Genomic DNA, 18,248 nt, shown 5'->3' on the forward strand with positions numbered 1-18,248 from the left:
CAAGTCGGAGGTAAATAAAACAAATAAACGTTGATCAATCCAAAAAGTCCGCCAATTAAACAATCTAAAATAAACAAAAAAAGAAACATGTCTTACTCAATTTAACCCAGAAGAAGAGAGTTTATTACAGATCTAATAACACTATTCGTAATTAAACAAACCCATTAAAACTTATCGCACAGGCTGCATAATCTCCCAAATCTAAGTCAAACAAAACCAACTTATTTATAGAAGTTGGGAAATCAACTCCGTTCCATCAAAACCTGAAACTTTACCTATTAAAATCAAAACAATGTAAATAAACAATGACCAATTCAAACAAACCCATTTAAACAACGTAAAAACAAACATAGAGATATAACTTGACATAAATCACATCAACCAACAAATACCGAGCTCATTACCCCCTAAAGGAACCATTTTCTCTTACACCCTTTGTATCTCCTAAATAAGCTAAATCCACTCACACAGACTTATAAGTGCCAAACGGAACCTATATAATCCGAAACAATTTCATTGCCCAAAATATCAAAAAACTAACAATTTCATAGTCCGAAAGTTATTCGAAAATCCTAACGAATAAAACATTAAATATTAGGGCCAAACTACAAACAACAATCACTCTCAGCATTTTACAACAATCCGCCTAAAAGAGTCTATTAGAACAGAGCTCTAAAAAAACCAAACTTTCCCAACCCAAATTGGAACCCACACAACCATTTCATGTCGGCCAAAACAATCATTCCGTAACTGATAAAGCAAAAGCATAGGAAAAATTATCCAATTTATTTAAAAAATCCAACCAAAGCTAAAGATAGCATCCCAGAATGATGCCATCACAGAAAATCGTTGCTGAAATCAGACCAAACAATCCAATACTATCCAAACCGACCTAATTTATTAAGTCAAGACCTAAAATAGAGTCAGCCCTTACGAAATAAGATGCGTACAGTTTTAGAATATTCCCTGTTTAACAAACCAACCCTGATAAAAATGAATCAAACTCAATATAGAAAAAACCATCTGGTAGAGATCGAATATAGTTAAGATTAATCAAAACAATTCTTCCAACTCCTATGAAACTGTGTCTTTCGAAACCTAAATACAAACAATTACAGACTATCCAAAACGAACCAAGCCGTTGAAAACTAATCAAAAATCACTCAAATGAAAACTGACAGAAGCGAACCAGGCATACCCAAAAAAATAAGAAGTCCAGCCAACTCCTCTCTAAAATATAAATAGACCAAGTCGGAGGTAAATAAAAGAAATAAACGTTGATCAATCCAAACAGTCCGCCAACTAAAGAATCTAAAACAAAACAAAAAAAGAAACTTGTCTTACTCAATTTAACCCAGAAGAAGAGAGCTTATTACAGATCTAATCACACTATTCTTAATTAAACAACCCCATTAGAACTTATAGCACAGGCTGTATAATCTCCCAAATCTAAGTTAAACAAAACCAACTCCGCACCATCAAAAATTGAAACTTTACCTATTAAAATCAAAACAATGCAAATAAATAATGACTAATCCAAACAAACCCATTTAAACAACATAGAGATATAACTTGACATAAATAACATCAACCAACAAGTACCGAGCACATTACCCCCTAAAGGCACCATTTTCTCTTATACCCTTTATATCTCCTAAATAAGCTAAATCTAGTCACTCAGACTTATAAGTGCCAAACGGAACCTATATAATCCAAAACAAACTAATCCACTATGGCGATGTAAATTCTTGTGCTAAACGAACTAACTTAATCTTCAAAGGATCAAAAAAAGATGTTTTGGTATTTCATTGCCCAAATTTTCAAAAAACTAACAATTTCATAGCCCGAAAATTATTCAAAATCCTAACGAATAAAACATTAAATGTAAGGGCCAAACTACAAACAACAATCACTCTCAACTTTTTACAACAATCCGCCTAATAGAGTCTGTTAAAACAGAGCTCTAAAAAAAACAACTTTTCCAACCCAAATTGGAACCCACACAACCATTTCATGTCGGCCGAAACGATCATTCCGTAACTGATAAAGCAAAAGCATAGGAAAAATTATCCAATTTATTTAAAAAATCCACCCAAAGCTATAAATAGCATCCCATAATGATGCCATAAAAAAAATCGTTGCTGAAATCAGTCCAAACAATCCAATACTATCCAAACCGACCTAATTTATCATGTCAAAAACTAAAATAGAGTCAGCCCTTACGAAATAAGATGCGCACAGTTTTAGAATATTCCCTGTTTAACAAACCAACCCTGATAAAAATGAATCAAATTCAACATAGAAAAAACCATCTGGTAGAAATCGAATATAGTTAAGATTAATCAAAACAATTCTTCCAACTCCTATGAAACTGGGTCTATCGAAACCTAAGTACAAACATTTACAGACTATCCAAAATGAACCAAGCCGTTGAAAACTAATCAAAAATCAATCAAATGAAAACTGACAGAAGCGAACAGGCATACCCAAATAAAGTAGGAAGTCAAATCAACTGCTCTCTAACTTATAAATAGACCAAGTCGTAGGTAAATAAAACAAATAAACGTTGATCAATCCAAATAGTCCCCCATCTAACCAATCTAAAACAAAGCAGAAAAAGAAACTTATTTTACTAAATTTAACCTAGAAGAACAGAGCTTATTACAGATCTAGTCACACTATTCTTAATTAAACAAATCCATTAGAACTTATAGCATGGGCTGCATAATCTCCCAACGAATAAAACATTAAATATGAGGGCCAAACTAGAAACAACAATCACTCTCAGCATTTTACAACAATCCACCTAATAGAGTCTGTTATAACAGAGCTCTAACAAAAGCCAACCTTGCCAACCCAAATTGGAACCCACAAAACAATTTCATGTCGGCCGAAACGATAATTCTGTAACTGATAAAGCAAAAGCATAGGAAAAATTATCCAATTTATTTAAAATCAAAACAATACAAATAAACAATGACCAATCCAAACAAACCCATTTAAACAACGTAAAAACAAACATAGAGATATAATTTGACATAAATCACATCAACCAACAAGTACCGAGCTCATTACCCCCTAAAGGCACCATTTTCTCTTATACCCTTTATATCTCCTAAATAAGCTAAATCCAGTCACTCAGACTTATAAGTGCCAAACGGAACCTATATAATCCGATACAAGCTAATTCACTCTGGCGATGTAAATTCTTTGTGCTAAACCAACTAACTTAATCTTCAAAGGATCAAAAAAAGATGTTTCGGGATTTCATTGCCCAAAATTTCTAAAAACTAACAATTTCATAGCCCGGAAAGTATTCGAAAAGCCTAACGAATAAAACATTAAATATTAGGGCCAAACTACAAACAACAATCACTCTCAACTTTTTACAACAATCCGCCTAATAGAGTCTGTTAAAACAGAGCTCTAAAAAAAACAACTTTTCCAACCCAAATTGGAACCCACACAACCATTTCATGTCGGCCGAAACGATCATTCCGTAACTGATAAAGCAAAAGCATAGGAAAAATTATCAAATTTATTTAAAAAATCCAACCAAAGCTATAAATAGCATCCCATAATGATGCCATCAAAGAAAATCGTTGCTGAAATCAGTCCAAACAATCCAATACTATCCAAACGGACCTAATTTATCATGTTAAAAACTAAAATAGAGTCAGCCCTTACGAAATAAGATGCGCACAGTTTTAAAATATTCCATGTTTAACAAACCAACCCTGATAAAAATGAATCAAACTCAACATAGAAAAAACCATCTGGTAGAGATCGAATATAGTTAAGATTAATCAAAACAATTCTTCCAACTCCTATGAAACTGGGTCTATCGAAACCTAAGTACAAACAATTACAGACTATCCAAAACAAACCAAGCCGTTGAAAACTAATCAAAAATCAATCAAATGAAAACTGACAGAAGCGAACCGGGCATACCCAAATAATAAGAAGTCCAGTCAACTCCTCTCTAAAATATAAAAAGTCCAAGTCGGAGCTAAATAAAACAAATAAACGTTGATCAATCCTACCAATCCTCCAAGTAAACAATCTAAAACAAAACAAAAAAAGAAACTTGTCTTACTCAATTTAACCCAGAAGAAGAGAGCTTATTACAGATCTAATCACACTATTCTTAATTAAACAAACCCATTAGAACTTATAGCATAGGCTGCATAATCTCCCAAATCTAAGTTAAACAAAACCAACTTATTTAGAGAAGTTGGGCAATCAACTCCGCTACATCAAAAACTGAAACTTTACCTATTAAAATCAAAACAATGCAAATAAAGAATGACCAGTCCAAACAAACCCATTTAAACAACGTAAAAACAAACATAGAGATATAATTTGACATAAATCACATCAACCAACAAGTACCGAGCTCATTACCCCCTAAAGGCACCATTTTCTCTTATACCCTTTATATCTCCTAAATAAGCTAAATCCAGTCACTCAGACTTATAAGAGCCAAACGGAACCTATATAATCCGATACAAGCCAATCCACTCTGGTGATGTAAATTCTTTGTGCTAAACCAACTAACTTAATCTTCAAAGGATCAAAAAAAGATGTTTTGGTATTTTATTGCCCAGAATTTCAAAAAACTAACAATTTCATAGCCCGAAAATCATTCGAAAACCCTAACGAATAAAACATTAAATATTAGGGCCAAACTAAAAACAACAATCACTCACAGCATTTTACAACAATCCGCCTAATAGAGTCTGTTAGAACAAAGCTCTAACAAAAACCAACTTTTCCAACCCAAATTGGAACCCACAAAACGATTTCATGTCGGCCGAAACGATCATTCCGTAACTGATAAAGCAAAAGCATTGGAAAAATTATCCAATTTATTTAAAAAATCCAACCAAAGCTATAGATAGCATCCCAGAATGATGCCATCAAAGAAAATCGTTGTTGAAATCAGTCCAAACAATCCAATACTATCCAAAGCGACCTAATTTATCAAGTCAAAGACTAAAATAGAGTCAACCCTTACGAAATAAGATGCGTACAGTTTTAGATTATTCCCTTTTTAACAAACCAACCCTGATAAAAGTAAATCAAACTCAACATATAAAAAACCATCTGGTAGAGATCGAATATAGTTAAGCTTAATCAAAACAATTCTTCCAACTACTATGAAACTGTGTCTATCGATACCCGAGTACAAACAATTACAGACGATCCAAAACGAACCAAGCCGTTGCAAACCAATCAAAAATCAATCAAATCAAAACTGACAGAAGCGAACAGTTATACCCAAATAAAGTAGGAAGTCAAATCAACTGCTCTCTAACTTATAAATAGACCAAGTCGTAGGTGAATAAAACAAATAAACGTTGATCAGTCCAAATAGTCCCCCATCTAACCAATCTAAAACAAAACAGAAAAAGAAACTTATCTTACTGAATTTAACCCAGAAGAATAGAGCTTATTATAGATCTAATCACACTATTCTTAATTAAACAAATCCATTAGAACTTATAGCATAGGCTGCATAATCTCCCAACGAATAAAACATTAAATATTAGGGCCAAACTACAAACAACAATCACTCTCAGCATTTTACAACAATCCACCTAATAGAGTCTGTTATAACAGAGCTCTAACAAAAGCCAACCTTGCCAACCCAAATTGGAATGCACACAACAATTTTATGTCGGCCGAAACGATCATTCCGTAACTAATAAAACAAAAGCATAGAGAAAATTATCCAATTTATTTAAAAAATCCAACCAAAGCTATAAATAGCATCCCATAATGATGCCATGAAAGAAAGTTATTATTGAAATCAGTCCAAACAATCCAATACTATCCAAACCGACCTAATTTATCAAGTCAAAAACTAAAATAGAGTCAGCCCTTACGAAATAAGATGCGTACAGTTTTAGAATATTCCCTATTTAACAAACCAATCCGGATAAAAATGAATCAAATTGAACATAGAAAAAACCATCTGGTAGAGATCGAATATAGTTAAGACTAATCAAAACAATTCTTCCAACTCCTATGAAACTGTGTCTATTGAAACCTATGTACAAACAATTATAGAATATCCAAAACGAACTAAGCTGTTGAAAACAAATCAAAAATCAATCAAATGAAAACTGACTGAAGCGAACCAGGCATACCCAAATAAAATTAGAAGTCCATTCAACTCCTCTCTAAAATATAAATAGACCAAGTCGGAGGTAAATAAAACAAATAAACGTTGATCAATCCAAAAAGTCCGCCAATTAAACAATCTAAAATAAACAAAAAAAGAAACATGTCTTACTCAATTTAACCCAGAAGAAGAGAGTTTATTACAGATCTAATAACACTATTCGTAATTAAACAAACCCATTAAAACTTATCGCACAGGCTGCATAATCTCCCAAATCTAAGTCAAACAAAACCAACTTATTTATAGAAGTTGGGAAATCAACTCCGTTCCATCAAAACCTGAAACTTTACCTATTAAAATCAAAACAATGTAAATAAACAATGACCAATTCAAACAAACCCATTTAAACAACGTAAAAACAAACATAGAGATATAACTTGACATAAATCACATCAACCAACAAATACCGAGCTCATTACCCCCTAAAGGAACCATTTTCTCTTACACCCTTTGTATCTCCTAAATAAGCTAAATCCACTCACACAGACTTATAAGTGCCAAACGGAACCTATATAATCCGAAACAATTTCATTGCCCAAAATATCAAAAAACTAACAATTTCATAGTCCGAAAGTTATTCGAAAATCCTAACGAATAAAACATTAAATATTAGGGCCAAACTACAAACAACAATCACTCTCAGCATTTTACAACAATCCGCCTAAAAGAGTCTATTAGAACAGAGCTCTAAAAAAACCAAACTTTCCCAACCCAAATTGGAACCCACACAACCATTTCATGTCGGCCAAAACAATCATTCCGTAACTGATAAAGCAAAAGCATAGGAAAAATTATCCAATTTATTTAAAAAATCCAACCAAAGCTAAAGATAGCATCCCAGAATGATGCCATCACAGAAAATCGTTGCTGAAATCAGACCAAACAATCCAATACTATCCAAACCGACCTAATTTATTAAGTCAAGACCTAAAATAGAGTCAGCCCTTACGAAATAAGATGCGTACAGTTTTAGAATATTCCCTGTTTAACAAACCAACCCTGATAAAAATGAATCAAACTCAATATAGAAAAAACCATCTGGTAGAGATCGAATATAGTTAAGATTAATCAAAACAATTCTTCCAACTCCTATGAAACTGTGTCTTTCGAAACCTAAATACAAACAATTACAGACTATCCAAAACGAACCAAGCCGTTGAAAACTAATCAAAAATCACTCAAATGAAAACTGACAGAAGCGAACCAGGCATACCCAAAAAAATAAGAAGTCCAGCCAACTCCTCTCTAAAATATAAATAGACCAAGTCGGAGGTAAATAAAAGAAATAAACGTTGATCAATCCAAACAGTCCGCCAACTAAAGAATCTAAAACAAAACAAAAAAAGAAACTTGTCTTACTCAATTTAACCCAGAAGAAGAGAGCTTATTACAGATCTAATCACACTATTCTTAATTAAACAACCCCATTAGAACTTATAGCACAGGCTGTATAATCTCCCAAATCTAAGTTAAACAAAACCAACTCCGCACCATCAAAAATTGAAACTTTACCTATTAAAATCAAAACAATGCAAATAAATAATGACTAATCCAAACAAACCCATTTAAACAACATAGAGATATAACTTGACATAAATAACATCAACCAACAAGTACCGAGCACATTACCCCCTAAAGGCACCATTTTCTCTTATACCCTTTATATCTCCTAAATAAGCTAAATCTAGTCACTCAGACTTATAAGTGCCAAACGGAACCTATATAATCCAAAACAAACTAATCCACTATGGCGATGTAAATTCTTGTGCTAAACGAACTAACTTAATCTTCAAAGGATCAAAAAAAGATGTTTTGGTATTTCATTGCCCAAATTTTCAAAAAACTAACAATTTCATAGCCCGAAAATTATTCAAAATCCTAACGAATAAAACATTAAATGTAAGGGCCAAACTACAAACAACAATCACTCTCAACTTTTTACAACAATCCGCCTAATAGAGTCTGTTAAAACAGAGCTCTAAAAAAAACAACTTTTCCAACCCAAATTGGAACCCACACAACCATTTCATGTCGGCCGAAACGATCATTCCGTAACTGATAAAGCAAAAGCATAGGAAAAATTATCCAATTTATTTAAAAAATCCACCCAAAGCTATAAATAGCATCCCATAATGATGCCATAAAAAAAATCGTTGCTGAAATCAGTCCAAACAATCCAATACTATCCAAACCGACCTAATTTATCATGTCAAAAACTAAAATAGAGTCAGCCCTTACGAAATAAGATGCGCACAGTTTTAGAATATTCCCTGTTTAACAAACCAACCCTGATAAAAATGAATCAAATTCAACATAGAAAAAACCATCTGGTAGAAATCGAATATAGTTAAGATTAATCAAAACAATTCTTCCAACTCCTATGAAACTGGGTCTATCGAAACCTAAGTACAAACATTTACAGACTATCCAAAATGAACCAAGCCGTTGAAAACTAATCAAAAATCAATCAAATGAAAACTGACAGAAGCGAACAGGCATACCCAAATAAAGTAGGAAGTCAAATCAACTGCTCTCTAACTTATAAATAGACCAAGTCGTAGGTAAATAAAACAAATAAACGTTGATCAATCCAAATAGTCCCCCATCTAACCAATCTAAAACAAAGCAGAAAAAGAAACTTATTTTACTAAATTTAACCTAGAAGAACAGAGCTTATTACAGATCTAGTCACACTATTCTTAATTAAACAAATCCATTAGAACTTATAGCATGGGCTGCATAATCTCCCAACGAATAAAACATTAAATATGAGGGCCAAACTAGAAACAACAATCACTCTCAGCATTTTACAACAATCCACCTAATAGAGTCTGTTATAACAGAGCTCTAACAAAAGCCAACCTTGCCAACCCAAATTGGAACCCACAAAACAATTTCATGTCGGCCGAAACGATAATTCTGTAACTGATAAAGCAAAAGCATAGGAAAAATTATCCAATTTATTTAAAATCAAAACAATACAAATAAACAATGACCAATCCAAACAAACATAGAGATATAATTTGACATAAATCACATCAACCAACAAGTACCGAGCTCATTACCCCCTAAAGGCACCATTTTCTCTTATACCCTTTATATCTCCTAAATAAGCTAAATCCAGTCACTCAGACTTATAAGTGCCAAACGGAACCTATATAATCCGATACAAGCTAATTCACTCTGGCGATGTAAATTCTTTGTGCTAAACCAACTAACTTAATCTTCAAAGGATCAAAAAAAGATGTTTCGGGATTTCATTGCCCAAAATTTCTAAAAACTAACAATTTCATAGCCCGGAAAGTATTCGAAAAGCCTAACGAATAAAACATTAAATATTAGGGCCAAACTACAAACAACAATCACTCTCAACTTTTTACAACAATCCGCCTAATAGAGTCTGTTAAAACAGAGCTCTAAAAAAAACAACTTTTCCAACCCAAATTGGAACCCACACAACCATTTCATGTCGGCCGAAACGATCATTCCGTAACTGATAAAGCAAAAGCATAGGAAAAATTATCAAATTTATTTAAAAAATCCAACCAAAGCTATAAATAGCATCCCATAATGATGCCATCAAAGAAAATCGTTGCTGAAATCAGTCCAAACAATCCAATACTATCCAAACGGACCTAATTTATCATGTTAAAAACTAAAATAGAGTCAGCCCTTACGAAATAAGATGCGCACAGTTTTAAAATATTCCATGTTTAACAAACCAACCCTGATAAAAATGAATCAAACTCAACATAGAAAAAACCATCTGGTAGAGATCGAATATAGTTAAGATTAATCAAAACAATTCTTCCAACTCCTATGAAACTGGGTCTATCGAAACCTAAGTACAAACAATTACAGACTATCCAAAACAAACCAAGCCGTTGAAAACTAATCAAAAATCAATCAAATGAAAACTGACAGAAGCGAACCGGGCATACCCAAATAATAAGAAGTCCAGTCAACTCCTCTCTAAAATATAAAAAGTCCAAGTCGGAGCTAAATAAAACAAATAAACGTTGATCAATCCTACCAATCCTCCAAGTAAACAATCTAAAACAAAACAAAAAAAGAAACTTGTCTTACTCAATTTAACCCAGAAGAAGAGAGCTTATTACAGATCTAATCACACTATTCTTAATTAAACAAACCCATTAGAACTTATAGCATAGGCTGCATAATCTCCCAAATCTAAGTTAAACAAAACCAACTTATTTAGAGAAGTTGGGCAATCAACTCCGCTACATCAAAAACTGAAACTTTACCTATTAAAATCAAAACAATGCAAATAAAGAATGACCAGTCCAAACAAACCCATTTAAACAACGTAAAAACAAACATAGAGATATAATTTGACATAAATCACATCAACCAACAAGTACCGAGCTCATTACCCCCTAAAGGCACCATTTTCTCTTATACCCTTTATATCTCCTAAATAAGCTAAATCCAGTCACTCAGACTTATAAGAGCCAAACGGAACCTATATAATCCGATACAAGCCAATCCACTCTGGTGATGTAAATTCTTTGTGCTAAACCAACTAACTTAATCTTCAAAGGATCAAAAAAAGATGTTTTGGTATTTTATTGCCCAGAATTTCAAAAAACTAACAATTTCATAGCCCGAAAATCATTCGAAAACCCTAACGAATAAAACATTAAATATTAGGGCCAAACTAAAAACAACAATCACTCACAGCATTTTACAACAATCCGCCTAATAGAGTCTGTTAGAACAAAGCTCTAACAAAAACCAACTTTTCCAACCCAAATTGGAACCCACAAAACGATTTCATGTCGGCCGAAACGATCATTCCGTAACTGATAAAGCAAAAGCATTGGAAAAATTATCCAATTTATTTAAAAAATCCAACCAAAGCTATAGATAGCATCCCAGAATGATGCCATCAAAGAAAATCGTTGTTGAAATCAGTCCAAACAATCCAATACTATCCAAAGCGACCTAATTTATCAAGTCAAAGACTAAAATAGAGTCAACCCTTACGAAATAAGATGCGTACAGTTTTAGATTATTCCCTTTTTAACAAACCAACCCTGATAAAAGTAAATCAAACTCAACATATAAAAAACCATCTGGTAGAGATCGAATATAGTTAAGCTTAATCAAAACAATTCTTCCAACTACTATGAAACTGTGTCTATCGATACCCGAGTACAAACAATTACAGACGATCCAAAACGAACCAAGCCGTTGCAAACCAATCAAAAATCAATCAAATCAAAACTGACAGAAGCGAACAGTTATACCCAAATAAAGTAGGAAGTCAAATCAACTGCTCTCTAACTTATAAATAGACCAAGTCGTAGGTGAATAAAACAAATAAACGTTGATCAGTCCAAATAGTCCCCCATCTAACCAATCTAAAACAAAACAGAAAAAGAAACTTATCTTACTGAATTTAACCCAGAAGAATAGAGCTTATTATAGATCTAATCACACTATTCTTAATTAAACAAATCCATTAGAACTTATAGCATAGGCTGCATAATCTCCCAACGAATAAAACATTAAATATTAGGGCCAAACTACAAACAACAATCACTCTCAGCATTTTACAACAATCCACCTAATAGAGTCTGTTATAACAGAGCTCTAACAAAAGCCAACCTTGCCAACCCAAATTGGAATGCACACAACAATTTTATGTCGGCCGAAACGATCATTCCGTAACTAATAGAACAAAAGCATAGAGAAAATTATCCAATTTATTTAAAAAATCCAACCAAAGCTATAAATAGCATCCCATAATGATGCCATGAAAGAAAGTTATTATTGAAATCAGTCCAAACAATCCAATACTATCCAAACCGACCTAATTTATCAAGTCAAAAACTAAAATAGAGTCAGCCCTTACGAAATAAGATGCGTACAGTTTTAGAATATTCCCTATTTAACAAACCAATCCGGATAAAAATGAATCAAATTGAACATAGAAAAAACCATCTGGTAGAGATCGAATATAGTTAAGACTAATCAAAACAATTCTTCCAACTCCTATGAAACTGTGTCTATTGAAACCTATGTACAAACAATTATAGAATATCCAAAACGAACTAAGCTGTTGAAAACAAATCAAAAATCAATCAAATGAAAACTGACTGAAGCGAACCAGGCATACCCAAATAAAATTAGAAGTCCATTCAACTCCTCTCTAAAATATAAATAGACCAAGTCGGAGGTAAATAAAACAAATAAACGTTGATCAATCCAAAAAGTCCGCCAATTAAACAATCTAAAATAAACAAAAAAAGAAACATGTCTTACTCAATTTAACCCAGAAGAAGAGAGTTTATTACAGATCTAATAACACTATTCGTAATTAAACAAACCCATTAAAACTTATCGCACAGGCTGCATAATCTCCCAAATCTAAGTCAAACAAAACCAACTTATTTATAGAAGTTGGGAAATCAACTCCGTTCCATCAAAACCTGAAACTTTACCTATTAAAATCAAAACAATGTAAATAAACAATGACCAATTCAAACAAACCCATTTAAACAACGTAAAAACAAACATAGAGATATAACTTGACATAAATCACATCAACCAACAAATACCGAGCTCATTACCCCCTAAAGGAACCATTTTCTCTTACACCCTTTGTATCTCCTAAATAAGCTAAATCCACTCACACAGACTTATAAGTGCCAAACGGAACCTATATAATCCGAAACAATTTCATTGCCCAAAATATCAAAAAACTAACAATTTCATAGTCCGAAAGTTATTCGAAAATCCTAACGAATAAAACATTAAATATTAGGGCCAAACTACAAACAACAATCACTCTCAGCATTTTACAACAATCCGCCTAAAAGAGTCTATTAGAACAGAGCTCTAAAAAAACCAAACTTTCCCAACCCAAATTGGAACCCACACAACCATTTCATGTCGGCCAAAACAATCATTCCGTAACTGATAAAGCAAAAGCATAGGAAAAATTATCCAATTTATTTAAAAAATCCAACCAAAGCTAAAGATAGCATCCCAGAATGATGCCATCACAGAAAATCGTTGCTGAAATCAGACCAAACAATCCAATACTATCCAAACCGACCTAATTTATTAAGTCAAGACCTAAAATAGAGTCAGCCCTTACGAAATAAGATGCGTACAGTTTTAGAATATTCCCTGTTTAACAAACCAACCCTGATAAAAATGAATCAAACTCAATATAGAAAAAACCATCTGGTAGAGATCGAATATAGTTAAGATTAATCAAAACAATTCTTCCAACTCCTATGAAACTGTGTCTTTCGAAACCTAAATACAAACAATTACAGACTATCCAAAACGAACCAAGCCGTTGAAAACTAATCAAAAATCACTCAAATGAAAACTGACAGAAGCGAACCAGGCATACCCAAAAAAATAAGAAGTCCAGCCAACTCCTCTCTAAAATATAAATAGACCAAGTCGGAGGTAAATAAAAGAAATAAACGTTGATCAATCCAAACAGTCCGCCAACTAAAGAATCTAAAACAAAACAAAAAAAGAAACTTGTCTTACTCAATTTAACCCAGAAGAAGAGAGCTTATTACAGATCTAATCACACTATTCTTAATTAAACAACCCCATTAGAACTTATAGCACAGGCTGTATAATCTCCCAAATCTAAGTTAAACAAAACCAACTTATTTAGAGAAGTTGGGAAATCAACTCCGCTCCATCAAAAACTGAAACTTTACCTATTAAAATCAAAACAATGCAAATAAATAATGACCAATCCAAACAAACCCATTTAAACAACGTAAAAACAAACATAGAGATATAACTTGACATAAATCACATCAACCAACAAGTACCGAGCACATTACCCCCTAAAGGCACCATTTTCTCTTATACCCTTTATATCTCCTAAATAAGCTAAATCCAGTCACTCAGACTTATAAGTGCCAAACGGAACCTATATAATCCAAAACAAACCAATCCACTCTGGCGATGTAAATTCTTGTGCTAAACGAACTAACTTAATCTTCAAAGGATCAAAAAAAGATGTTTTGGTATTTCATTGCCCAAATTTTCAAAAAACTAACAATTTCATAGCCCGAAAATTATTCAAAATCCTAACGAATAAAACATTAAATGTAAGGGCCAAACTACAAACAACAATCACTCTCAACTTTTTACAACAATCCGCCTAATAGAGTCTGTTAAAACAGAGCTCTAAAAAAAGCAACTTTTCCAACCCAAATTGGAACCCACACAACCATTTCATGTCGGCCGAAACGATCATTCCGTAACTGATAAAGCAAAAGCATAGGAAAAATTATCCAATTTATTTAAAAAATCCACCCAAAGCTATAAATAGCATCCCATAATGATGCCATAAAAAAAATCGTTGCTGAAATCAGTCCAAACAATCCAATACTATCCAAACCGACCTAATTTATCATGTCAAAAACTAAAATAGAGTCAGCCCTTACGAAATAAGATGCGCACAGTTTTAGAATATTCCCTGTTTAACAAACCAACCCTGATAAAAATGAATCAAATTCAACATAGAAAAAACCATCTGGTAGAAATCGAATATAGTTAAGATTAATCAAAACAATTCTTCCAACTCCTATGAAACTGGGTCTATCGAAACCTAAGTACAAACATTTACAGACTATCCAAAATGAACCAAGCCGTTGAAAACTAATCAAAAATCAATCAAATGAAAACTGACAGAAGCGAACAGGCATACCCAAATAAAGTAGGAAGTCAAATCAACTGCTCTCTAACTTATAAATAGACCAAGTCGTAGGTAAATAAAACAAATAAACGTTGATCAATCCAAATAGTCCCCCATCTAACCAATCTAAAACAAAGCAGAAAAAGAAACTTATTTTACTAAATTTAACCTAGAAGAACAGAGCTTATTACAGATCTAGTCACACTATTCTTAATTAAACAAATCCATTAGAACTTATAGCATGGGCTGCATAATCTCCCAACGAATAAAACATTAAATATGAGGGCCAAACTAGAAACAACAATCACTCTCAGCATTTTACAACAATCCACCTAATAGAGTCTGTTATAACAGAGCTCTAACAAAAGCCAACCTTGCCAACCCAAATTGGAACCCACAAAACAATTTCATGTCGGCCGAAACGATAATTCTGTAACTGATAAAGCAAAAGCATAGGAAAAATTATCCAATTTATTTAAAATCAAAACAATACAAATAAACAATGACCAATCCAAACAAACCCATTTAAACAACGTAAAAACAAACATAGAGATATAATTTGACATAAATCACATCAACCAACAAGTACCGAGCTCATTACCCCCTAAAGGCACCATTTTCTCTTATACCCTTTATATCTCCTAAATAAGCTAAATCCAGTCACTCAGACTTATAAGTGCCAAACGGAACCTATATAATCCGATACAAGCTAATTCACTCTGGCGATGTAAATTCTTTGTGCTAAACCAACTAACTTAATCTTCAAAGGATCAAAAAAAGATGTTTCGGGATTTCATTGCCCAAAATTTCTAAAAACTAACAATTTCATAGCCCGGAAAGTATTCGAAAAGCCTAACGAATAAAACATTAAATATTAGGGCCAAACTACAAACAACAATCACTCTCAACTTTTTACAACAATCCGCCTAATAGAGTCTGTTAAAACAGAGCTCTAAAAAAAACAACTTTTCCAACCCAAATTGGAACCCACACAACCATTTCATGTCGGCCGAAACGATCATTCCGTAACTGATAAAGCAAAAGCATAGGAAAAATTATCAAATTTATTTAAAAAATCCAACCAAAGCTATAAATAGCATCCCATAATGATGCCATCAAAGAAAATCGTTGCTGAAATCAGTCCAAACAATCCAATACTATCCAAACGGACCTAATTTATCATGTTAAAAACTAAAATAGAGTCAGCCCTTACGAAATAAGATGCACACAGTTTTAGAATATTCCATGTTTAACAAACCAACCCTGATAAAAATGAATCAAACTCAACATAGAAAAAACCATCTGGTAGAGATCGAATATAGTTAAGATTAATCAAAACAATTCTTCCAACTCCTATGAAACTGGGTCTATCGAAACCTAAGTACAAACAATTACAGACTATCCAAAACAAACCAAGCCGTTGAAAACTAATCAAAAATCAATCAAATGAAAACTGACAGAAGCGAACCGGGCATACCCAAATAATAAGAAGTCCAGTCAACTCCTCTCTAAAATATAAAAAGTCCAAGTCGGAGCTAAATAAAACAAATAAACGTTGATCAATCCTACCAATCCTCCAAGTAAACAATCTAAAACAAAACAAAAAAAGAAACTTGTCTTACTCAATTTAACCCAGAAGAAGAGAGCTTAATACAGATCTAATCACACTATTCTTAATTAAACAAACCCATTAGAACTTATAGCATAGGCTGCATAATCTCCCAAATCTAAGTTAAACAAAACCAACTTATTTAGAGAAGTTGGGCAATCAACTCCGCTACATCAAAAACTGAAACTTTACCTATTAAAATCAAAACAATGCAAATAAAGAATGACCAGTCCAAACAAACCCATTTAAACAACGTAAAAACAAACATAGAGATATAATTTGACATAAATCACATCAACCAACAAGTACCGAGCTCATTACCCCTAAAGGCACCATTTTCTCTTATACCCTTTATATCTCCTAAATAAGCTAAATCCAGTCACTCAGACTTATAAGAGCCAAACGGAACCTATATAATCCGATACAAGCCAATCCACTCTGGTGATGTAAATTCTTTGTGCTAAACCAACTAACTTAATCTTCAAAGGATCAAAAAAAGATGTTTTGGTATTTTATTGCCCAAAATTTCAAAAAACTAACAATTTCATAGCCCGAAAATCATTCGAAAACCCTAACGAATAAAACATTAAATATTAGGGCCAAACTAAAAACAACAATCACTCACAGCATTTTACAACAATCCGCCTAATAGAGTCTGTTAGAACAAAGCTCTAACAAAAACCAACTTTTCCAACCCAAATTGGAACCCACAAAACGATTTCATGTCGGCCGAAACGATCATTCCGTAACTGATAAAGCAAAAGCATTGGAAAAATTATCCAATTTATTTAAAAAATCCAACCAAAGCTATAGATAGCATCCCAGAATGATGCCATCAAAGAAAATCGTTGTTGAAATCAGTCCAAACAATCCAATACTATCCAAAGCGACCTAATTTATCAAGTCAAAGACTAAAATAGAGTCAACCCTTACGAAATAAGATGCGTACAGTTTTAGATTATTCCCTTTTTAACAAACCAACCCTGATAAAAGTAAATCAAACTCAACATATAAAAAACCATCTGGTAGAGATCGAATATAGTTAAGCTTAATCAAAACAATTCTTCCAACTACTATGAAACTGTGTCTATCGATACCCGAGTACAAACAATTACAGACGATCCAAAACGAACCAAGCCGTTGCAAACCAATCAAAAATCAATCAAATCAAAACTGACAGAAGCGAACAGTTATACCCAAATAAAGTAGGAAGTCAAATCAACTGCTCTCTAACTTATAAATAGACCAAGTCGTAGGTGAATAAAACAAATAAACGTTGATCAGTCCAAATAGTCCCCCATCTAACCAATCTAAAACAAAACAGAAAAAGAAACTTATCTTACTGAATTTAACCCAGAAGAATAGAGCTTATTATAGATCTAATCACACTATTCTTAATTAAACAAATCCATTAGAACTTATAGCATAGGCTGCATAATCTCCCAACGAATAAAACATTAAATATTAGGGCCAAACTACAAACAACAATCACTCTCAGCATTTTACAACAATCCACCTAATAGAGTCTGTTATAACAGAGCTCTAACAAAAGCCAACCTTGCCAACCCAAATTGGAATGCACACAACAATTTTATGTCGGCCGAAACGATCATTCCGTAACTAATAAAACAAAAGCATAGTGAAAATTATCCAATTTATTTAAAAAATCCAACCAAAGCTATAAATAGCATCCCATAATGATGCCATGAAAGAAAGTTATTATTGAAATCAGTCCAAACAATCCAATA

This window comes from Nelumbo lutea, chromosome 4 (assembly GCF_056320005.1).
Source record: "Nelumbo lutea isolate HS-2025 chromosome 4, American lotus-T2T, whole genome shotgun sequence".
In the NCBI taxonomy this organism is placed as follows: Eukaryota; Viridiplantae; Streptophyta; class Magnoliopsida; order Proteales; family Nelumbonaceae; genus Nelumbo; species Nelumbo lutea.